We start from the raw sequence: 26497 nt of genomic DNA on the forward strand, positions 1-26497 counted from the left end.
CTTTCCCTTGTCTCTGTGTTTTATATCTAGTTCTATTACTTTCTCTGTGCGTGTATTACAAACTATGGGTATAGTTATATATATTTATAAGAATGTTATGTAAAATAAATTGTTTAGACACAATTTAATTTGCGTGATTCCATTGCAGTACAACCACAAATACTATTCAAAGTTAAAGCTTTAATTTTGTTAAGTAGATATTAAATGGTATTTTAACGCATACTGTGTTATTTTAAAACGAAAGTAATACATCATAATATATAGCTCTTCGCAATAATGCATTCATAATGTATCCTACATAAATAATTATATATTTTTTATTTCCATTCATAATGCACCTTTCGAAATATTTCATTTGATAATTATCATCATTAAAATCCATTTCATCGAATATTAACTACACATTTCGTACGACACATTGTTAAAAAGAATCTTTTGAATTATTACTTAATATGCTAGACTTTTCGTTTGCATAATTTGATAAGTGATTATTAAAAATTGATCCCCAAATATAGTTATAAGTTTAGTAAGACATATAGTTAGAATTCATTTAGAATACATATTCGATCTAGTTTCCTCAAAGGTGTTTAAAGAATCTCTATTTACTAACTCATAAGAATCCTAAGCTTTATTTAAGCATATACAATTGATATTAATCAGTAGTTTTTATAGAAAATGTAGAAAATTATTAGAAAATTATTAGAAAATTATTAGGGAGCTAAAATGATTGATTACAGTCTGCTAAAACATTTGCTAAAAATTTTTAAATATAATATTTTATTTAAACACATTGTTCTATACAGTTATATTTGATAATTGAGTTACATCAATATTGGGTAAAATTCTTTTTACTGATGAAATTAAAAACTTATGTTTAAATGCAAAAATGAACAAAAGTTAAGATGTTTTTTCAAACAATTTTTAATATGGTATAAGTATTTCAATTTCATATTTATTTGAAATATTGATTATTTAAACTTTTTATAGCCATATTAATATTTTATCGATTTTGTCGATTAATGAAATTGTATTGATTAAAATGGAGAAATATTAAAGTAAATATTTAATAAAACCAATAACATAAAATTTTACAATTGCCTCAGGCAAATTTGTTGTGACTATCATTTGCATAATGATTATTGACAAATGTACATTTGTATAGTATATTAAAGCTAGTAAGGACAATTGATATAATTCACACTGTTTAAATTCAATAAATTATTGACTAAATTAAATATAACTTAAGAGTACGGTAATTTCAAATCTACTGATTGCAAATAATTATTCAAGAGTCTTGTGTGCAAGTGATAATGGTAGAAATTATAAATTATATAATTATAAAATATAAATTATATTACAGTATATTTATCCAGTTGTCTTAAAACAATCCACCACATATGTTATGTGTGTCAGCATAATGAGTCTTCCCAGTTATAAATTGTTGTTTTAATAACTCTACTTTAATTCGAACAATATCATAAAAATAATAGTTCATAATTTATTTTATATTATATTATTGAGCATTATATTATAATTTATTTGTTCTGCATTGAAAATATATTATAAAAATCACAAATTCTTTGAAAAACCAACTTTCAATGAAGTTAATATGTAAAATTTTTTTTAACGTAAACATACGAACACTCGTCAGTACAGTAAAAAATAAATAGAGGGAGATCTAAACATTTACACATATGCGTGTTTATATTTTTTTGCATTCATTCTAACGTTAAGAATACTAAATTAATTTTTAATACATACCGTTCGAGATTGAGAGAATTTCTCGTGTATTATTTTGGGAAAAATACCACGGGTCATAACTTTTATAAAAATTCTTCCAGGGTCATTGGAGGCTCGGAAAGTGGAATGAGTGACCTTTGATTTTAGCTAGCAAGAGCGCGGCGAGTTTGTTTACGCGAGAATATTTCGAGAGTTAAGATATTTGAAAACAATCGGGCAATAGTCGGGATGCGTGTGCCTTGAGAATGTCACGAGACATCACCCATACATTGTTGTCAAGTACTCCACACGTTGCCAATTGTACAAATCAAGCAGCGACGCTTGACCGGCAGCTCAGCTCCTCTCGTCGCCAAGTCCCAAGGGAAGGGATGAGCTTCCCAATTGAAGGCGCTGCAGCCGTTAGACACTTTTTTTGATGTAGTCATTGAAAATGCTTAATTTCATCGGAAGTGGGAAAAAAGGCTTGCATACTGAGTCATGCCGCCCAAAAGCGGCACGCTCTGATTGGAAACAAAGGGGACGGATTTCAAGTTGACACCAGGTTCAGTGAATTATTTATGAGGGAAAAACACAATATTCAAACACTCACGCTAAAATCGCAACGAAGGAAGAAACATCGTAACAGCTGAGTTCGAAGGAAGCTCAGTCAGTAATCTTCGTAATAGAAAAGTGCGATTCCTCCAGCTCACACTGTATCTCCAGTAGCCAGTCCGAGCCCAAGAAGATGTTGGCCCGAGCGACGCGAGAAGCCTGCGTCGCCCCTTCAGTTCCATACCGTGTTGAGCCTAACTTTTAGTAGAAGCCGTTTGTACCCAAGCACATGAAGCAGTAGCAGATTCTCCACGTGGCACTACTCGAAGAAGTGGTAAGAGCCTTACAACCTCTCCTTTCTCAGGGTAACCTACCATCGAGGCCACCACGTCACGAGGATCAGGAACTTTACAACCTCCTACCTCCAAACGAAGTGCACACTAACGTCATGTGCCAACCGCCACAGAGTACAAAGGTTCATCTATAAACTTCATCAACAATAATCATCCCCTTATTTGGAAAGTAGACGGAATAAACAGTAATAAGAAACAGATGTGTTAAATATTCAATCGATGCACTAACCATTCCACTTGCCCACGCATTTTTAACACATAACATCCTAGTGGTCTTTTACTTAATTCTAAACACATACTATTATAAAATAGATGTAAAAATATTATTTTGAAACATAACTTAAATAGTAAGTACTAATTTATTACTTAAAAAATGTACAAGGAACTTTGGACAAAAAGATTCAGAAATATTTTTCTTGTATTAATAAATAAATAGTGTATAAATGAAAATGTAAAAAAGATTTACTAATTTATAACAGGTTTTAGAAATTAGAAGATATATTGTTTCTAGAATATTAGAAGATATATTGTTGTATTGGAATTTGACCTTTTTCCTTATTACTTTTTACACTGAAATTTAAAAATATTTTTAAGAATCTCACAAGTAATAGTTCTCATGAAAATTAATCGATCATTATCAATCAAATATTTCTTCATTCCCATTATAATTAATTAATGAATTTCCATAATATGAATACAAAATATTTGAATATATATTTTATGAACGAAATGAATAATTTGATTATTCAATAAATTATTATATAAGTATGTTATTTCATAATTAATAACAATTGTATAACATTTATAATTGAGTAATATGGTAGTGGGACAATATATGTTTATTTGTTTGACGTAGAGGTGTCATCGAACAATATTTTTAAAAGGCGTTGTTTCGATATAATTGGCTACTATTGTAATTAACAAAAGATGAAGTTGGATAATGTTGGAGCCTATCAACATTTCCAATTTTCTTTCACAACTATGATGACCATTATAATATAATTAATGTATTATTTGGGCCTGTACGTATGCACGATAAAAAATAAACACGTACACTATGGTTGAATATTTCGAGCGCGTTTCACATTATAATATACAAGTTACACCATTAATCGCAAGAATATTCAACAAATTCAAATTTGATTGGTAGTAAAGACAATTTTTATGTTTAAAAAGTTTTGAATATTATTTTAATTTAAATTTTACGTCATATAGATGAAAAAGTTAGTATAAAAATTATACGATTAATGTACTTTTTTAATTAATTAAATGCTATGAAAAAATCATTGTAAAATAATAATTCCTGAATTTTGTACGTTATGTTTCAAATTGGCTATATATATATATATATATATATATATATATATATATTGTCACATTAATATATGTCTTTCTATTAAATTTTTTATATGCAAACATATTCAGTTTAAAGAGAAAAAGATATTTGGTTAAAAGCAAAAAGTATGAAAATGTTTTATCTATACTTTCAGTAAATATTAAATGATTAAAATTTAATCGACTAAATAGCCAAAATAAAATATACAAAATCGATTAAACGAGCAAATATTTCATGCACAGATATTCGATATTGAGGAAACATAAGCAGTTGATAAATATAATGCTTAGATAGATAGGAATCGCAGATATGAATTTATGGTTTAACGATTTTAATGTTAATCCTTTGATGCGATAACAGTCATACGCGGAAATTCATTTGCAAAAAGTTTACAGCAAAATTTGATATCGCCAATATTTATTGGATACATTATAGGCGTTATAGAACAACCGTGCTTTCTTACATTCCCATTGACAGATTTCATTAATTGAAAACTTTTCTTGATATTTGATGACCAATAGGTATGAGATATTTATTATAAATTGAGGATTTAAACTCTAACATATAAACATAAACAATTAAGATAGTGCACCCCATTTAGATAGAGACGATGCATTTGCTTGGATGTTACAGTAGCGTGCAGATTTGTGTATCCGTAATGTGAGATAGAGACGTCCCGGCGTTACTCTGGTTATAAGACCTCTCACACACTCAAGCGTATGCCGACTAAGCCCTTTACGGACACAGTGCATGTCATCTACTCTTGCTCTGACACTTACACACCTGTGGCTTACGGCTATCTTATATTTCTATTGAGTTCGCACAGTGTGATAATTGGACGCAGATATATGGAGATTGTTTGCGTCATTACGCGTTAACATAGTTTTCTTCCCCGTCTAATACACTCTTCAAACGATTTTAAAATCTCTATTTTACGTTCATTTTAATATTGAAAAGACGTTAATATTAATATTATTATTCAAATTTTTTATTACATAGAAAATTTAATATTATTTAAATGGATAGATTTCAGACCACAATATTATGATAAGTTAGTACTTTCCATTATATATTTGTATTTAAATAATCAAGAATTGCGTTCAGTGAAATGTCAATTCATTTATTCTGAAATAATTGATTCATTTTACAATAATGTACTGAACTGAACTACTGAATGGGACTTCATTATTTAATGCTACCTAATATCCTAACTAAAATAGCATTCAATTTCATATTTCATAATTATTTATATTTCATAAATATACATCGAATAATTTCATGTATTAAAATATATGAAAAAGATAATATTTTATAAAATATCTCATTTTATTTGCTAATAATGATATCATAGATTCATATTCAAGTCTTTTGAATAATTACTTATATTCCGCAATGTAATATAAAAATGACATAATAAAATGAAAAAAATAATAATTATAAATAAAATATTTTACTGTACCATTGTTAAAAATTTTAAAAACAATTCTGAATAATAAAATTAATAAATTGTATCATATTTATATATTATGGACATATTCTAATGCAAATATTTGAAAACGTATATATTGCCTTAATTTACTACATAAAAATATTATCGTAGCCATATAAAAAGTATATGGGATCGTTTAAGTTTGAACGTACGATCTACGGTAAGATTCAATCATGGTTACCTTTGATAAGAAAATCTGTGTTAATGCCTTGGTGGATTCTATAAGAAAATCTGTCCTAATGCTGTGGTGCCAGTGATAAGAAAATCTGCGTTAATGCTATGGCACCTTTGATAAGAAAATCTGTCTTAATGCCGTTAAACCGATAGAATTGTCACAAAGGCCCTGAATCAACGACTGTCTATATTTATGCCAGCAATGCAAGTATTTTCTTGAAGATAACTACTCATAATACTTGTCTCGGAAAATTTTATTAACTTAACGGTTATACGGCTTACTATCATCATTGAAGAAGCATCGATGGTATAGGTAGGTGTAGGTATGCCATACTAGAGCAGCTAAGAAAGAGTAGAAAAGGGGGTAGGGAGAGGAACAGAAATTTGTACAGAAATTTACTACAGTGAATGTGAAGCTTTTATAATCAGGGTGCGAAAGAGTATGCCGCAGTTGTTTATCAATTAGCAAAAAATTCATAAAATTTTTGTCCTTCAAACATATGCTAAATGGTATAAAAAAGAAAATTAACTGCAAAAATCCAATAGCCGACTACTCGATACAATAACGAACAAACACTTAAAAACCACAAGATCCTATTTAAGCTTGATCTTTTTATTATTTGACAGTGTAAAACTGAACATTGCACAACCAGTGTCTTCTGTTTGCATATTGTAACTATGAGAATGTTTCAGCGCGGTCAAAGAAACCAGTGGCGGTATTCTTCAGTTGGCTCAATTGGAGTGGAAATAGTGGAGATTATCGTTGCTTGGACAACGGGGGGGGGGTACGGGAGCTGCGCCTTTTCGTATCTAAGGCGAAATGCTGATGGTGCGTGTGGAACGATGAGAGGGTGGGGGTGGGAGATAATAACTCGGCTATGTCGAGTACACACTACGTTAAAAAGCCTTTGGGGCAGAATGTATCCCGAGGAGAGTTCGTAATGTTCGAGGCGAAAGTAAAATAAATATGTGTTGGAGCTCAATAATCCATGGTACATACTTTCTGTAGGATTGGATTTCATGTCATTATTCAACATATATTCAAATTTGTTCTTCATTTTAAACTTAAATATTAAATATTAGTATGTAGTAATGTAAAATTTTAATTTATGTAGTTAAATGTCTATTAATTTTCTTCTAACACGCACCATGTTTTAGTCATTTTAAATTTAAATACTTTTTAATAAATTAGACTTATCGGATTTTGTCTATTTTTGAATGCTGACGTAATATGAATATTATAACATACCTTTTTAAGATTACTTCTGAATTATTTTCTTAAATTGTCAAAATGACTTATATTTATTTATCCTTTTAATATATTATTTATTTATTCAATTTAGATATGATATCTAGGCGATAAAATCAAGATTAATAATATTATATTAATATAAAAAAAGGTAAAAAGGAAAAAATTACTTCAAATGATTATATAATTTTGCTCTGGAACCGTAGTTAGTTACATTTTTCTCTTACATTAAATCAATGAAATTATAAAAAATGGAACGAATAATAAAATAGCACATAAGTAATTTAATTTAATGAATTGAGATTTTTGTGTTACATTAAAACTTAATGTTAAACTTGGATTTACATTGAATTTTTCCTTTGATTTTTCCTTGCTGTTTTCTTATCTTACTTTCTTTTTTCATTCCTATCCAAAATTTTAAATAATGAATAAAGCTATAATTTTTAAAATATTTCCTGTTTTAATGTTTTCCTTAATGAGATTTAATTTTGAAATTATTTATTAAATTATTTCTCTTGCATTTATTGTTTGCTACTGTACTTTCATATTGATATTGATTAATTTACTACTACAATTATAATATACGTATAAAATTTCTTCTCCCCCCTATTATTAATATGGAAATAAAGGTATCGCTTTTTATTAGTAGCAAAAAATTATTAAAATTTTACATTAGATTTATCGATGATTTGTATAAAAGTAAACTAATATTCGATAAAATAATCTTTAAAAACAAACATTTTTCAAAATAACTTATTATATATCTTTAATTTAATAAAATAATAAAATTACTTTTAAGTTAAATGTAATTTAATATATTGTAATATTCTATTGTAATTAAGTATCTTAAATTGTATATATAGGCAAATTTATACGTCATTACTTTTAATGTATACGACAGACATTTTAATAATTGAAAATTAAAAGAACAATTTGAAATTGAAAAATTTTTTTGTATACGATTAATAATTATCTCGACTAATAATATACAATGACATACATTATTTGCACAATTATAAATTTAAATAAATAATTAATTTTTTTAAAGAGAATATCCAAATTATTTTGAAGCAAAATTGACAATGCAGTATTAAAACTTAATACTTTGAAAACAATTAATATAGCGTATCAGCTATTGATTACACATTCGATACAAAAGATTAATAAAACCTTGATTCGAGAATGCTTATGTATTTGATTTGATAATAAATTTGATTTATAAACATATCGATCGATTAAGTCGACTAACTATAAACAATTGATAGACATTACATATTTCATATTGAAAAGTTTGTGACATATAATTATGTACCGAATTTAAATACATGAATTTATTTAAATTGAAAATTTGAAACAGCTTTTACTACTTCATTTAATGTAATGAGAATTTACGTTCGCATAGAAATGGTACTAATATTTAAAAGTAGAGAAATAGTAGTAATGGTAGTACGTGCATAACAGCACTACCTACACATATGAATCGGTATTTATATTATTATATAATATTTCAATGCTGAGTTCGAAATTTGATAAATAATTAGTGCGTGTTTCTATTTTTTTGACAAAAATTTTGAAATTATATCTTTAAAGACTATAAGCTTACGTATCAATTGTCATCAAATCACGATATTTAAATATTATTATAAATACTTTATGTACTTGTATTTATTTATACATCTATAATGTTGAATATGCCTATAAGTTCACATGTTATATTTATATATAGTTTAAAAAACAATAGCAGTTTTCTACAATGACTTAATAGTGTTATTAAATTAAATACTAATTTTTAATTTATATATATATATATATATATATATATATATGCGTGTGTGAGTTTTTGCATTATTAAATCTGTAAATTTTTATTCAAATATGTAAGTTGTTAAATTAATGGCTTTTGATATATTTCATCTTTTCATTAACTTTAGACATACACATTTCTAAAAAAAAATTGTATTTATTTAATTTAAATTCAATGAAATTATCAATAATTCAGCATAACTCAAAGGCTTCTATGAAAACAAAAATATAATTACAAAATGAGCACATAATAATCGTGACATTTTGACAAATTCTCGAATTATCGTTATTTATGAGAATTTAAGTTGAATCAACATAATTTGAAAGTACTTGAAGCTATCAGTCTTATGTATATAAATGATTTTTAATTGCCTATCGAATTTTTTTTTTTAGAGATTTATTTGCATTTAGTTGGAATGCGTTCAATTTTATGAAAATTCAAACACATGGAAATCTTCTCTTTCATGCATTAAATAATAAAATACTGCTATTTGGAATTAAATATTAAATATCTATGATTAATAATTAGTTTTTCAGTAAACGATGTAACAAAAAAAAATCCAAATAATAATCATCACGATTAATGATAACGAATCCTTTCATCAAGAGCATAATATTATATTTCACCTTTAAAAAATATTTTAAAAGAACGATAAAGGACAGTAATGGAAATAATATGACGATTTAATGCCGATTGAGCAAAATTGTATATCCTGCAATTGGTATATATTTGCGAATTCGCACGCGAGTGCGATATTAAAACAGACGATATTCTACAAGTTCGTTACTACTTGGCCAAGGAGTAATAGCCCTAACGTCGCGCTTTACGACTCAACTATGACATTGCGACTTTACGCTCGGCGAGTCCGGGACGCGCTGCGACAGCGGGACGCAGTTTGAATTTTAATTGTACCGTTTTAATTTTATCGCGCAGTAGTAACACGTCACACTCCCTCGCAACCAACGTCAACTCACTCTCTTATATCCTGCAAAATACTAATGATATTTCCCATTCTGACACCGGTGAATCATAATTCATGTTAACTGCCATTTTATATGCTGAATTTTCTGTGATTTTGAGGACGTTATGTTGTGAAGAAGCTGGTATCGTTGATAAATCGCTCCTTTGGTTTACCCCGCTTTTTAGTCTTACGAAATGAGGTATAAAATTGCTTATTTTTATTATATTCTTATCATAGGTTTCATAGAAACGATAATGTGTGATAAAAATACGTGGAGTACGTAAATTGACTTTTTAAGTATCGGAATAAAGGAATCATATCGATTTTTAAAATGAGTAAATATGTAGTGATTTAAAATAATTCCTTTAATAGAATATCAATCTCTATTAAAAATAAATTCAAATAATTTTTAAGTAGTAAAAGGAATGGAAATTTTTTATTGAAAACAGAAAGTATGTTTTAATAAACTTTGATATCTAATTTTAATACGCCAATCAAATAACTCGATGGAATATCGGTTTTATCTTTAAAAATATATTTATAAACTGTATTACTTTTGTACGTTTGAACATGAAATAATAATATTATTTCAAAATAGTTTATGATGCATTATATTCTTTTCTTCTTCTAATTATTATGTATTTAAAACATATATCATTTTACGCGTTTAAAGAATTTTCATTCTAATTAATAAATATAAAAATCCGTTCTGTCTAAAAATGTATAAAAATCTAATTTTTGAGCATACATATTGAAATTCAAGTAAACACTTATCGTATAATTAATTATACCACTGTCGTTCGGATACAAAATGAAGTCATTCACTTTTACTTGGAGAACGTTATTTAATAGATTAAGATTTACGAATTTCTTCAATTTATAGATACCATGACATCTTGAGCTTATAAGATGTGCAAAGTTTGCCGATAGTCCAAACCTCCTTTCATTCCATTAATATGGAAAGAATATTCATTACCATCAGAGATGGTCTATGTGAAAGCTTTCGGGTCAAGGAGGTAAAATATAAGCTGTTCGCAGAAACTCCGCGCATGTGATGAACTATTGCATTTGATATTCGACTCCTGGATGAATGGAAAGCCGCCACCGGCAATCTCGAATGTTTATCCCACGGATAGAGTGCGATAGACTACGTATGCGTAAGTGTGAATATCATGGGTGATCCGCGCCGACTGTGATAACCAAGTATTTATGGCAAACGCAAATCCGTGTAATTTACAGGACTTGTATACGTAGCCGTGTATCATACTTTTTCCCTTCCTTTTATCACCCCGTCCCTGCCACCTGGACCCCGACGAAAGCTTCCGTCGGATCGAAAATTAAGCGTTTTTGCATTTAAGGGACGAGCGAAGATCGGAGCGTGGCAATAAAATATTCATTTTAAACCAGCGTGTGCTACTCTTTCCTATAAATTTCTAACAAAAAGGTGAAAAGCTTTCGGTTTTTTAAGGGAACTGCAATGCTGCCGAGATAAAACTTTTTCAAACGGGATTAGCGTGGAGTAAGAGAAGAGAGTTCGGAGAGTCAATTAAATTTGAAATAGAGGAATATCATTATAACTAATTAACGCCATAAAATATCTTTCATCGTATTCGCTTAGAAGCGTCAACTCGTGCAATTAAAACTAAAATTTTATATTTGCTGATTATTTTGACTGTTCACCATCAATCAACGGACTTATCAAATTATACGTTTATTTAATGAACAAAATGAAGAATATTAGTTTAGATTGCAATTAAAATTTTAACAATTCATATATATGTGATTATTAATTACAAAAACAATTATACAATCACCAATTTTATTTAAACATTTTTATTTCTAAAAAATACATGTCATAATGCAGAAATTATTTTTTTACAAAACCAATACGAATAATATATAATATTGTCAATATAATATTACTTATGCATTGTAGAAGCACATAGTGTTTATTCATAGTAAAATTTTATAATTCATGGTTTATAATGTAAAATTAATAATAATATTAATTGAATATATACACTTTTTGTACGCACTATTTCTATCTGATATTATCAAATATTGAAACTAACGTGAATAACTTTTATCAAATTTGACAATTTTAAATACACAAATTCTCTTGCACAATAATTTTATTTTCAAATAAAAAATTTAGATCTTATAGATTTATTCCTGTATATTATATATATATTCATATAATTCTATACTATATATTCAGCATTAGGCATAAAATATAAAAAAACCTATGAAAAATTTTAGACAAGTAGAATATTGTTCAGTCGAGAAATTCTAGAAAATAAGATGAAAATTTAATGAAATCGTAATATTGATTACTAAATTAATTTACATATTGATGCACTTTGTATAAATAAAAATTATATTCGTAAAATAGTACTTTTTTATATTTTGTTTAAAGTAGACATTCCCTATGAAATAATTGATACATTTTATAATTATAAATTTAAAAAGAAAAAATTAAAACTTTATTGTGACACTCTATATGGATCAATGTGTAAATGATATTTTAAGAAAATAATAATAAAATAACATATTTTACTTTTTTAGAATTTGTTTAGAAATAAATGTAGAGTATTCATTTTCTAGTTAAATCCATCAGTATATTCGCACATTTCAATTATATAAATTTGTAAAATTAATTATAAAATAGTTAAACTGGATTTCATTCTTTGGACTATATTTTTCTTACAATGCCTCATTACACAACGCTACTTTAAAAAAGAATTGTTATAGTATACTGGATTAAAGAAAATTGAGAATTTAGGAAATAGTATAATTATTATATTCTATATTATATTTAGTAAATTAGTTTTTACCTGTGATTTCCATAGCTAAAGTAAAGTAACTAAAGATAATAGCGATCAATTTAAATTGGAAAATCATAAAATTTGAACGTAAAAAAATTTAGTTTACTAGTCTAACTGTATTTTCATGATAAAATATTATATGTTGGCATTCTCATGTTAATTATTTAGAAAGTCATGGAAATCATAATGACGATAATAATACTATTATTATAATTCTTCATTTTCATATAATTTAATATAATTATTGTAAAATAATTATGATTTAGCATATGAGAATTAATATTTGTAGTAACTGTGTTCATTTTTTTAAAACGAAATGATTAATTTTTTATTTTCTTGTAAACTGTCTCTTACATTCCTTTATTAAGTTTTTTTTTATCGCGAGTATCTACTTATTCCCATATCCTTATCCTACATATGCCTATCTTTTTTACTTTGACATACATATTTTGAGAGTAAAAAATATAATAGAACGTGTCCACGATCCTATGAGTTTTTGCGCTTGTGAATAATATATTATGAATATAAATCGTATAATCGTATTTTAAATTAAATGAAAAGCTTATCGTTAAAGAAAATATCAATGAAAATATCGATATATTATTAATTATTATTATTTGCTCTATTACCTCTATTTTTCTATTAGCTTGACTTGGAAGTTAAATCGAATATAAATTATTAATTGTATTTGTACCACACATTGTTGATAATTTGGTGCAGCAATGTCATTATATAACATGGTTAACGTAATTTAAGTAAGATTCCATATGCATCCATAAATAGTCAAAGATTGTAATCTGCATTCTATAGTCTCTAAGCTAAGTTGAATAGTTCAAAAGTCCTACAACGAATGGACGTAGAAACTTGTGAGCATAGTTGAAGCTAACTGTGGTCTATGCATCCATACTATTGATGTATACAACGGCACGCAAGCGATTATGTTTACACAAATGAATGCACGAATATCTGATGCGATATGACGTGTATAATAATTATGTGCAATCAATAGATGTCCAACGGTATTAGAGAGGCAATCCTTTCAGTATACTATTGAAAGTACGTTATGACGGATACAAGCTATTTATGCCTCATTTCAAATGGAATAATGAAATAGCAAACAAGAATATGTACGCATAATAGAGAGAGAGAGAGAGAGAGAGATAGAGAGAGTAAAAAAGATCAAGAAAGAAAAATATATAAAAAGAATGAAGTGATATAAAAAGGAGTAGAATACTAAAAAGAAAAAAGATAAATAATAGAAAGAATGGGTGAGTGAAAAGAAAGGCAAATAAAGAAAGGGAAGAGATTGCCATGTACGAGATTAACTTGGGTAAGCTCATCGATCAACTAAAAGCAATTTACGCATGTCTATTACAGCGTGTGAATGTGTGTGGGTTGTCCCTATTTGAGAAAAGAGAAAGAAATAGTCAAAGAGCGGGAAAGTGCGGGAAAGAGAGAAGCAGAGAGAGATAAAGACAAAACGAATACAGTAGTCCTGACATTCGCGTACTAGTTTGTATTGTTGTGTCGTTAAAGTATCTCGATGCACTAGATGAGCTTTTAAAAGCAAGTATTAGAATCAACCTAATTGCCCAAATTTTAGTGATTGATCAGTACTTTTCTAAATACAATTTTATCGAATAGCCTGGATGTCACTAAGATTGTATTGGTCATGGTTTCTATTTATTTGCTTTCATCTCTTTTATATTGATTTTTCTTCCATGTTGTTTTTTATTTATTTTATCTACTACTTTATAGGAAAAGCATAATTTCAGATAAAATGAGATGAATGAAAATAATTATTATGTATTTATAATTTTACAGATAATTTAATTAAATTAATTAAATTCAATTTATATTCATAAGAATTTTATAATAAATAATTAAATTTGTACATAAAACAATTTCTAAAGTTTTCTAATAATTATATCAAGTAAATTACTGTAGAATTATAATTAATATTCTAATTATAATAAAATATCATTATTCGCATATTATTTATTAGACATAAATTATATTATAAAATAATGAAACATTTTTTAATAAAGTAAAAAACAATTCATTATTTATAGTTACATCTATATTTTAAAAGTATATATGAATGCACATATCTATGTCGGTCGTCAATCACTTGCAAATATTTACTCAGATAAAAATCAAAAAAATAAATCAACTGTCAAGTGATTTATTTTAATAGCTTCGTTTTTATATTGCGAAGGAGCGGGAGAACGTGAGAAGGAGGAATGAAACAAGCGAATAGAGAACTCAGTACTTCGAAATTCCTTAGGCGATACGCAAAACACCTGATCTTTATCTCCCGTCTGATTCTCTCTATCTTCAAGTTCAAATTAAAAAGTAAATCAGAGCTATAAATAATGTTAAATCAGCAACATTTTTACTCTCGAAGAATAAATATCGTGATATTGTATTATCATGCTTTTGATTTAGCAACGACGGGATATACAGTAACCATACTATACGATTAATATTTGCATATATAATACTTATCAATGTCAATGTAATGTAATAGTAAGTTACGTTAACTTTAACTTAATTTAAGAATTAAAAATCAAAAATAAAAATAAAAGAATAACAAAACAAAAAAAAAATTGAAAATAACAGTTAGGAAATAATTAATTATCAAATTAATTTTTAAAATTTAATAACATTTACATAAAAATATCGTTACTAATTAAAAAATTGACAAACTCTTTTCAGACACACGGTATGAAAATCCTTTTAAGTGCATTATATTCATTTTCGGCATTTCAAAATTATATATTATTATTATTATTATTATTATTATGTTAGTATTATATAGACTAGTAAATTTTTGTAAAATATATTTGTATTATATTTATTATATTTATTTAATCTTTATATTAATTGTTTTTAATAATACAATATAAAATTTGTCCTCGAATATCTTGTTATACATTTTATTCCGTGTAAATATAAATTACAAATTTAATAATAATTATTTCAATTAATTTTAAATAGAGTAAAAACTCTGTTAATTATTTTTTAACTAATATTTAATTTAATTTATATTATTATTTATATTTCATGTTAAATTCACTATATATCATAATAATAACCAATAATTATAAACTAAAATGAAAGATATAATTATAATATCTATATTTAATAAATTCAGCACAATTATTTTAAGTTTTCTTGCTATTTATTAAGAAAATGATGTTTTAATATGATGAAACAAATTGAACATTTAAAATTTTTTCAATTTTATTTTTTATATGAAAATATTGAAATAATATTGATGGGTTTGAAGTTTTTATTTATCATCATGCTCATAATAAATATTTATTATATTATATATACATTGTTTGAATTATTAGTTTCGCTTTTGGCTAAATAATTTTTCTTCTGTACAATGAATATTTGGCTTTTTTTCTCATTTACGATAAAATCGAATTAAAAATATAATGACGAATCTTCTCAAGGAAATAAAGTTCTTATACGATTTGGGGTAGCCTGGCTGAAGTACCTGTATAAAGAAACATCTTATTAACTAGATTATGAATACAATTTGAAAACTACTTCATTAATAAGATAGGCAATGTTAAAAATGTATTAGCACCAGCAACAAGAAGTAGTCTAAAAGAATATGATACTTTTTCACTTTATCATCTACAGAGAAACTTGAGAAAGCTAACAAAATAGTTAGCGCGCAATTAGTGCAATCTAGGGATGCAGTATGAGCATCAACTACGAGGCGTTCGCGCAATCCAGAAAGGAAGGTTGCTTACACAGAAGCTATCGCAGATCTCCCCCAGGCTTCTTGTAACGATGAAATATTAAAGTTACCTTTACGGTGACTTCGGGGAACCTGGGGTAGTTGGGATTATTACACCGGGGTACTTTAAATGAAAACGGGTCGCTTTGGTAGAGAAGGTAGGCCAGGCGGAGTCTTCTGAAGAAATGTCATCGCACCTCGAAGCCTGAAGACTATTCAACTTGTCGTTCTCCACTTTGCCGAGAAAATGAGCTGATGAGAGCGAAAAATATAGTCGTAGCTTGAGGGGACAACGTCCCCGGCAAAGAACTTCAAAGAAGGATGGAAAACATGAAAGTAAAATGGAGGAGAGAGCTGAGACGACTTTAGGAAAAAATTATAAAGTAATTTTATTTAATACAGAAAATTTGTTGATTAAATCAATGTATATCGTATTTATTAAATCTATATGTTCAAAAGGTAACTAGATGAACATTTTTTAGAAAGTCAAATTAATGATCAAAACTTGATTTGACTTTTATTTTAAAAAGGTCAATGAATTATCATAATTAATACTTCTAAAATATTGATTGTTATTTACTAGTGCTTAGAAGGACAAAATGCATTTTATGGATATTATTAATTTCACTTTTGATAATATTCTGTTATATCTAGATAATATTATTATTCAAAGCCATGAATTCTAATAACAATAAAAGTATTCTTATATATTTCTCATTAGTATTAGATTTTTAAATAATATGTACAAAAAATATATATTATAGTACACTTTTAACTTAATAAATATTGAAACTTCTATTATTTCTAAATTAGACAAACATATTTGTTATGAGCTTTGTTCTATGTATTATTATTCTATTATTTCATGAAATTTATACACTATGTGTATAAATATATGTCCTTCCTGCTCTTTCAATTGATTCAGTTTTTATTCATAATGAAAGTTCTCAAAAGGATAAGCACTCGTAACATAAATTACCAAAAACATCAGCTTATGACAAATATACTTAATAAATCACTTACTGAAAATATATCCAAGTTATTCTAATAAGCAAATACACTATAACTGAATATATAATAGATATACTTTATATTGAATGACTTTGTGAATTACAAGTTTATTTTCTATAAATTACATAAAATATATTTTTTAAATGTTTGTTTGTTGGACCGTAATTTTGAATAATTGTACATTTTCATGACTTATTCGAATAAAATTTTTAATACTTTTTTATATGTTGAAATACTTCGTCGAAAATTTTGTATGATTAATCGAAGACAATGAAATTTTAATCACTAACGAATTTTTAATTGACTGCTTTGTTGATAAGTCATACAAATACGACGACGTATATTTCGATTTTTAATCACTTACAGTACAAGCATAAAAAAACTGAAGTAGTAATTATCCATATTGATAAATAATTAAAAAAATGAAATTCGTGATTTAGCCCTAGATTTCATTTGAAAACATTCAAATAATTTCATACGAGTATGATGCGATTAGTTTTGATTCTTTCAATAAACTCCATAAGGTCTTGTTAAATAGAGTATTGGGTTACATTCTCATGGCATGTATTTAACATAGTTATTGCCAATTTTATTTTGACTTTATTATACGAGCAATGATAAATTGATTAAAAAAATTTGAATTTATTAAATTAGTTTTATTTCTAATTACTTCGCCTTATAATAATACTGATACTTTCTTTGTTGATCAATTTTTTAATTAATTTTGCTAATAAAACTAAACCTATCTTATAATATTATAATAGTTTTATATTTACTCGCAGAGAAGAAAACGCAAGTAATCAATATCAATTTACGTAATTAACAGTCATATAACGATTTCATTTAGCTGATCAACTTTTGGACAAATAAGATAAATTTTAAATTACAAAATTTAAATTATAGAATATAAAAGACCAATATTTTTAATTTACAAAATTATAAAAATTCATCAATATTTAAATCAACTATATTTTCACGTTAATTTTCATAAAAAATTTTCTTTCTTGAATAAATAGCGCAGACTATTTTTGTACAAATTACAAAAAATTATAATTTTAAAATTCATTTTTAAAAATGAAAAAACAATTGAAGATGATTCTTTTATTATCTTAGATTTATAGCTTTTATTCAATATCCGGGATGCATTTTAAAGTTTTTCTTGAATTTTATTAAGTTCAATTTAGTAAGCTACACATTTTGAGCTTACTGTACATCTACTAATTTCCGGTATGTATTGCTTTTGATTGAATTTAAAACTTTTTATTATACGGATACCTAATGCTTAATTTTACTACCAACAATTTAAAGTTGTATTAAAGTTTATTTTTCATTACATAATTACTTTTTTTAAAGTTTTTGAAGTTAAATTTTTAAAGTTGTAATTGGCTTAAGCATAAAAATATTTAGAATATATAGAAATAAATGATACTGTAATATCTTATATTATTTTTTTCTCAAATTGAGATCGAATTTATCTTTGATTTGACAAAAATTTCTTTGGTTTAATATGTATGTTTGCCAACTCAAGTTAACAACGTCAAATATTTTCGTTAAAACGATTTTTTGGGATTTATAATATGTTTTTTTTTTTTAATGTAAAAATGTATATATTACTTTATATTACATCATTTGCTCATTTTTTTAACACAAAGTCAATTTTATACCTAAAAAACATTGATTTCAAAAGTACAACCTGAAGAATGACCTTTTATTGTAAATGACGAATTTTTTAAATTAATATAAATTGCAAAATAAAAAATTGAAACTTGCTTTGACAATTGTATTTAAATATAATTGCGTACAACTTTTTCAATATGTAATAAATAAAATTGTATTTTGTCGGGTGTTATATATTTTTGACAAAATTTCGTTTTAGAATATGCATTTCGAAATAACACCTACGATTAAACAAATCATTAAAATATAATTTTATACTAGAATGTGTACAATTACGTTATTTTTGATTTTTAAAAATAATAAATAAAAACTTCAAAATTCTTACATTTTGTAAATATTAAGAAGATGGTAAGCCTTAATATACTCTTATTTCCTCTTTCTTTTATATATTAAGATTATTTCTCAGGACACATTTTACCCCCAAGGCCTTTCGTCACGATTGGTTCTTTGTGGATGTAGAACGACGCATGCGAACAACATAAGGCCAACATACAACTGAAATAACATAAATACAATCCGCGTTTCTTCTAACAGTTCCCTGAAGGCAATTCTGGAATTGATTTGTCATTTTCATTAAAATAAATAACTGGAGATCATGATAAAAACCAATATAAATATAATTCATCCGTTTTGTGTAATTGACTAATGCACGTTTACCATAATCTTCTAACTACAAAAATAATAATATGATTTATGTCAATAAAAAAATTTTTGTTTGACTTTCAATTTATATGAATTTGTACTTCAAAATGTAATTATTATGATAATTATCGATAGCTTGAGAGAAATTTTCATAAATTTGGTATTACACACTTTATATATCATTGGATATAAACTTGGTTGCGCAAGTTACAAAAGCAATTACATATTTGCAATTAAAGACAAATATTAAATTATTTTTGTATACCCTAATTTTAATGTATCTACAGTTAATTATCATAATTTATAATCAGTTTTTTTACTTCTATAAATAAGTTTATTTACTTATATCAATATATTAAATATGATAAACTTTTAACATAAATAATAAAACTAGCGCGTACACATACATAACGAATATGTAAACAATTTGCAAAATAATTTAAAAAAAAAATTTTTTAATTTAGATTTTCTGCTGAATATTGATTGTAGTTATTAGTTTTCAAAATAATTTCATTTATTTGCAAGAACTCTTAATTCCTTTTTTTTTTATCTAATATATGAAATGCAAATAGTAAAAAATTTTTTTCACTGACTATAGATACAATAAGTATTGATTAAATTTAATGAATTTATTTAATTTATTTGAATTTATTTAATGAATTAATGGTGCATATATTATTAAGATGTAATTTGGGCTTTTAAAACTGAAAGTGCAAAACGTCTCAAACGCTCCAATAAATTAAATAGAATCATCACATTTATTTAAAAGAAACTTAAATGATATTGAACGTAGATACATTTAACATATGAATATATGGATAATTGAACTATGCAGTATAAACACGGTCGAAGAACGTATTATAAAATTGAGATTTGTGATTATTACTTTTTTCCTGTCTTAAAAGAAGCTTGAAATCATATTCTGCAGAGGAAGAAAACCATTCTTCATCGATATTTTAATTACTTCATATATTTCTGAAAATTGCTCACATTATTATATGCCCTAGAAATATTACGTATGACGAAGAGCCATTTTCTACTTCAATTTGCACACTAACTTAGTCACGAATAAATTTATAACTCCTGTGAACAGGCATAATTTGCATGCGCTTCACTCTTATAAAATTGACTTTGGAGAACCTTTCCGCTTTTCCTTATTTCTCTATTTTCTATCTTAATTCATTATAGCGAAATACTTTAATTCTGATAATGAAATAATAGATGTCACAAGATTTTCATGTTGTTTTCAGTACCTAAATTTCTTAGAGATTTCAACGTCAATAATTCTACAAAAATTTTTTATTCTAGTTTAGATAATTTTATCTTATTATTATAAGTTTTTAAATTTCTTATATTTTGTATATGAACAAAATTGAAGAATCCTTCCGGTACAAAGTATTTTAAAAAGGTAATTTTTTATCCTTATATTGTTTACATATTATAAACATCGTATATTTATTGTTGTACATATTAAATAAGTTATTTCATTTAAACTTTATTTTCAAATAAATATAGTTAATGTGACTAAAGTTAATAAAGCTAATTCCTTAAAATTAATTAAAAATCCATATGACATTAATAGCTTCATTAATAGACATTATAACTTTATTCAATTTTATTTGATATAAGATTTTTATATTGTAGTTTTGATAGCTATATTTAATAATTATTAATATATACAAAGTTCAAAGTTTTAGATATATTAACACATTAAAAATATTTTTTTTCGAATATCGAAAGAAAAACACTGTGATAAGCATTATTATCTTTTTTTTTATTAGTATTATAATATAAATATTTAAAGAAAATTCAAAACATAATATTCATTTAACAAATTAATTATTAAAAGCATTGATTAACTCATCACTATTAATAAAAAATCTTGTAACAAAAGCAATTTAGTTTAAATTTTTTATTTCATTATTTCATTAACTCGAACTTAGATTCTTTATGCTTTTTACAAAACATCTTTATGTAATATATTCGAGTGCCTATTATATTACGAAGAAAAGTAGGTAAAGCTCGAAACTTTCCATTTTTCTATTTTATCAGATTTCCTTCACATTAAGAATAAATGATGTACTTGAGGTATAAAGCTAATGTAATCATTGAATAAATAAAAAATTCAATTTGGACGCAACTTTAACTAATAAACTAACACTACAGTTAAACAAATGTTATCGAAAATTTGAAGTAATTAGATAATTATTATATATTCATAAAATAATTTATATATATGGGTATTATATTTATATATTATAATATTAAATCGGATATTCAGATTTTATGATTAATCAATGCCTTCGATTTAAGTGTATAACAGTGACTTTTATAAATTTACAATTATAAAACAGAATATGTAAGAATTATTTTAAGAAATTGTAATTAAGTTTACTTAATAAAATATATACAATGTTAGATTGTGAATCAATAATATTTATTAAATTTTATAATTATAACAGTTATAATATAAAAAAAAATGAACATATGCAAGGAACATTTTTTAATGTAAAATATTATTAATGATTTATTTGAAAATGATAAGAAGAAATGAAACTTGTATAGATAATTGAAAAAACAAACGAAAAATATATCATTAAACGTTATTATTAAGTAAAGTCTTACTTTTATCAATGATTTAATTATATTGTACCTTATAATCTAAAGATTATTCTTCATTTAATAGTCATTATATATATATATATCTTTGATCTCAAAAAACATTTAGATTTATCCTTGACAAAACGAGACATTTTTATAGAAAATTGATATTAAATATACATGTAATTAAATACATACTGGATTAATCTGTATAACGCAAGTAAATTATCTTGATATATTATCCATAGTTCGACTTCACTTTTATTAATCCTACTCAGAAATAGAGTTCGTGAAGTTAATCATCATTTGCATACGATGTTTGACCTTTAACGTAACGAACGGTTATACATATTGGAATTAGAAGAGACTGGTTATTTTGCAATTTATTTATAACGGAGAAATATTATTTTAATATTAAGAACAAAATTAATGCTATAAACTTAATAAAAATAACATTCATGATAATTAAAACTTATAACATAATTGACTATGACCATTCGGAAAGATAACAATTTTTATAATATGCACTGAAACATAGCCCGTCTTCAATTGTTTATTACAAAATTTAATAAAAATATTGTTTTATTACATATATTATTAAATAATGCATTCCTTTACCTTTATTATTTTCAATTTAGAAAAGTTATATAGTAATATAGAAACAATGTCAATTTTATAAGTAATTTTATAATCTAAAATAATTGGATTGGTTAGAACGGAATATAGCAATAATTGTTTTCGAAATAAATGTATTTCGAATAAATGTATTCGAAATAGTAGAAATTTAAGATTGTATTACAAAAAATATTTGCTTATCCCGAAGCATTAAGTTTGAAGAAATTATTTAGATATTTAACCTTAGTTTATTTCATTATTAATATTTTAGTATTTCGATGCTTAGTATATCGAAAAGCTTTTCGCAATTAGAATTGCAAGCGATTTAATCTATGTTAAATATATATATAAATATACTACAGTTCAATCATTATATAAAATAAACTGATTTGGTGAAAAAAATTATTTTTAAACATTTACGAATGTAATTAATTTATTAAAGTAAATAAAAATAGCTTTAAATTTAAGAGATGTCGGGATATGAATTTTCTCAAATGCTTAAGATAACTTTTTCTTCAAGGGTTTTAAAGATAAGAATGCAATATAGTACTTTGAAAGTTCCTAGGAATGGCATAGTTTTTAATTTAATTTAAAAATTTTAAACTTTCTGTAGCCATATAATTTAAATATCAAGAAATATTATTTTTTTAAATACATTAATTAATTAAATGTATATTAAGAAAAGATGGATATTCCTTATAATTTAGTCCAATTATAGTTGTGCATAAATACATAAATTTTAACGGAATGTTAAATCTAGGAAAATAAAACTGCATTCCTGTATGTGGGCCATTTACTATATTCTATAATGCATGGGTAAAGTTTCAATTGAATGGGTTAAAATCAGAACTATGAAAACATATTTTTAAACAAATACGTTTGTGATATAATAAATAAATAAATATAAATATAAATTATGTTCATAGAAAAACTATAATAAAAACATTATTATTATTAAATAATAAATTCGTTCAATTTAGGATATAATTTGTATACAAATTGCACGTAAAAATGATTTACCTTTAACTGTTTTCAGTATTTGATTTTCTTAACAATAATATTGAGATTGAAATTAATCTGTTCTGAAATTATTCAATAAAGCAATTGAATAATAAGATATTTTCTGTAATTTTTGATAATCTAGTGAAAATCGAAATAATTTTGACTCGGAAGTTATAAGTAGTTTTATCAAATTTTTTTTATTATATATACCATATTACACATTAATTTATATTTAAAAACTTCTATAAATATAAAATTTTATCTTCTTTTGCGAATGTAATAACAATACGCATTTATTACACAAATGTTTGTATAGAATGTAACTGTTTTTGTTTTAAGAAGACATACTTGGTCTCGTGATATTTTTTAATGTTATATTGTGCTTGTAATAATGTAACTTGTTTAAAAAAAATTCATATCGCATGTTTATGAAAATTAACATGATAATTATTAGAATTCAAAATCGACTTTATTCCAAATCTATTAATTTTTTTTTTAATTCAATTATTAGCTACATAATGATTCATCAGAAAGTTAAAGAGTAACCTGTTAGCCGTCATTATGCACACAAGTACATATACATTAAAACTCCTTCTACGATTTTTGTCGAGTCAATCTATTTTTCTCCTGCTTTCAAGCGATCGAGACTCTTGCGTGCGTAACCATCGTATTGCCTGATGGCGTAAGGCAACAAATTTGTTTTCTTCTCTTATATAAGAAATGTATGCGCATTTCTTCATGCAGTATCAAATTTTTATAAAATCACATAATTTGGAAATTGGTTAGAGATACATACGATTATATATTATGTAATTATGTATTATTTTTTATACTCATAATGCACGAATAGTTTTATCATTCAATAAAATCATAAATGTATGTTTATTTCTTAAATTAAAAATTATAAAAGAATAAATATCATCCTTAATAATTATAATTGAAAGTAAATAATCCATCTCTTAAAATAACTGTTATAATAGAATACTATGTTTCCCTTGTTTTTACGTGTTTTCATAAGATACAGAATCAAATTATTCTACATATTTTGATTGATCATAATAATATTATGTAATCTAACAATGATAATCATAACGGATTTCAAGTATAATAAACGACATTTTTATAAAACGACTAAAATTTGTACATAGGTGTACGAGAGTGTATAATGTAGTGTAGAAAAATGGTTTATACATCTTAAAATATTATTATAATAATACATCAATAAGATATTATATGAAATACAGAATTAGAAAAAGAAAAATATACTTCAAAGAATGTTATCAATATTGAAAATTTTTTCAAAACTTTAGTAGAGTCTGGGTTCGAAAATGATGTAGTTTCTATGGCCCGAACTGTCAATGCTTCAATAGTTTACGTCTGCCGCGCCCGCCCTAGCAAATGAAAATCCTCGGAAAGGAGTTAAGAGGAAGGGTTGTAGAAAATATAGTGCGTTTTCGATGAAAATATGGTTTATTTACAATTTGTTTACAATAACGTTATCCATGTATGGGAAGCATCTTAATGTTTAATTACAATGATACGATTGCTTGGAAAGTTTCCTGTGACGGATGTTTCACTATAAAAGATGCTCCTTGTGGTCGACAATTGAAATCACACAATTCCTTTCGTCGAATTAGGTTTTATATTATTTAATGGATATGGCAATGTAGTATAGGTCAGACAGATTTTTTGTACTCACAGTGATACGGTGTCCTTGATCTGATCCTGGGATGAGTAGCTCACCATGATTCACGATCCAAATGTCCGGGAGTGCGTGCTTGGTGGTAGTCTGGTCCTTTCAGTGTGGTTAGAAGGAGATAGCGTTAAGACCTATCAACCGCTGCAGCTGCATCAAGAGGGTTGATGTATCTATCGATTCTTCTCTATCGATAGTGGCTCAATTAATAAAAACTTGGTCACTAGTTTTCACTTGGCTTCCCCACGCGGATAACGAAGAAATTAAACTTTGACAACGACAACGTCGAAAAGTGTGTTTTTAGCGGCAGCGCCTTCAATCGGAGGGCGACTTACCCCTCTCCCGGACTTACGGACGGGGGGTTGGTGGGTGAAGGGGTGTTCTTGGTAAAACGTCTTCGCTTGGCTTGTACAATTGGCAACGTGTGGATATGCAAGCGGCAACAATGTATGGGTGATGTCTCGTGACATTGAAGGCATTGAGGAGACGAAAATTGCCCGATGTCGCACGAGCTGCGTTTCTCGTTACAAGGAATTTTAGGAAATGTTTTTCGACTCGATATTGTTTTCAAATATCTTAACTCTTGAAATATTCTCGCGTAAACAAACTCGCCGCGCTCTTGCTAGCTAAAATCAAAGGTCACTCATTCCACTTTCCGAGCCTCCAATGACCCTGGAAGAATTTTTATAAAAGTTATGACCCTTGGTTTTTTCCCAAAATAATTAACACGAGAAATTCTCTCAATCTCTAACAGTCTGATTTCGAGTAACAACTTATGCATTTGTAGTAAAAAATTATTTGTATTAAATGTTTAAATTGATTTGCTTTTATGTAATATAAATTTTTTTAACTTTTACCAATATCATAAATATTAAAATTCATATATTAGTAATTTATTTATATAAGATTTAGCTTTACGTATGACTTGCATAAGTATAAAAAGTACATTTTTAAAATATAATTACTAATTTCTATTGGTAAACAAATTACTGAACGACATATAGTAAATATAAGAATTATCTATTTTCATTTTAT

General features: G+C 25.9%; 1 protein-coding gene across 1 annotated transcript in view; it reads left to right on the plus strand.

Annotated features, from left to right (window-relative positions):
* The window catches only part of LOC105363423 (limbic system-associated membrane protein-like), a 68238-nt gene that overhangs the window by 774 nt on the left and 40967 nt on the right, over positions 1-26497 (plus strand). The window lies entirely within an intron of this gene.

This window comes from Ceratosolen solmsi, unplaced genomic scaffold, assembly GCF_000503995.2.
Source record: "Ceratosolen solmsi marchali unplaced genomic scaffold, CerSol_1.0 scaffold57, whole genome shotgun sequence".
In the NCBI taxonomy this organism is placed as follows: domain Eukaryota; kingdom Metazoa; phylum Arthropoda; class Insecta; order Hymenoptera; family Agaonidae; genus Ceratosolen; species Ceratosolen solmsi.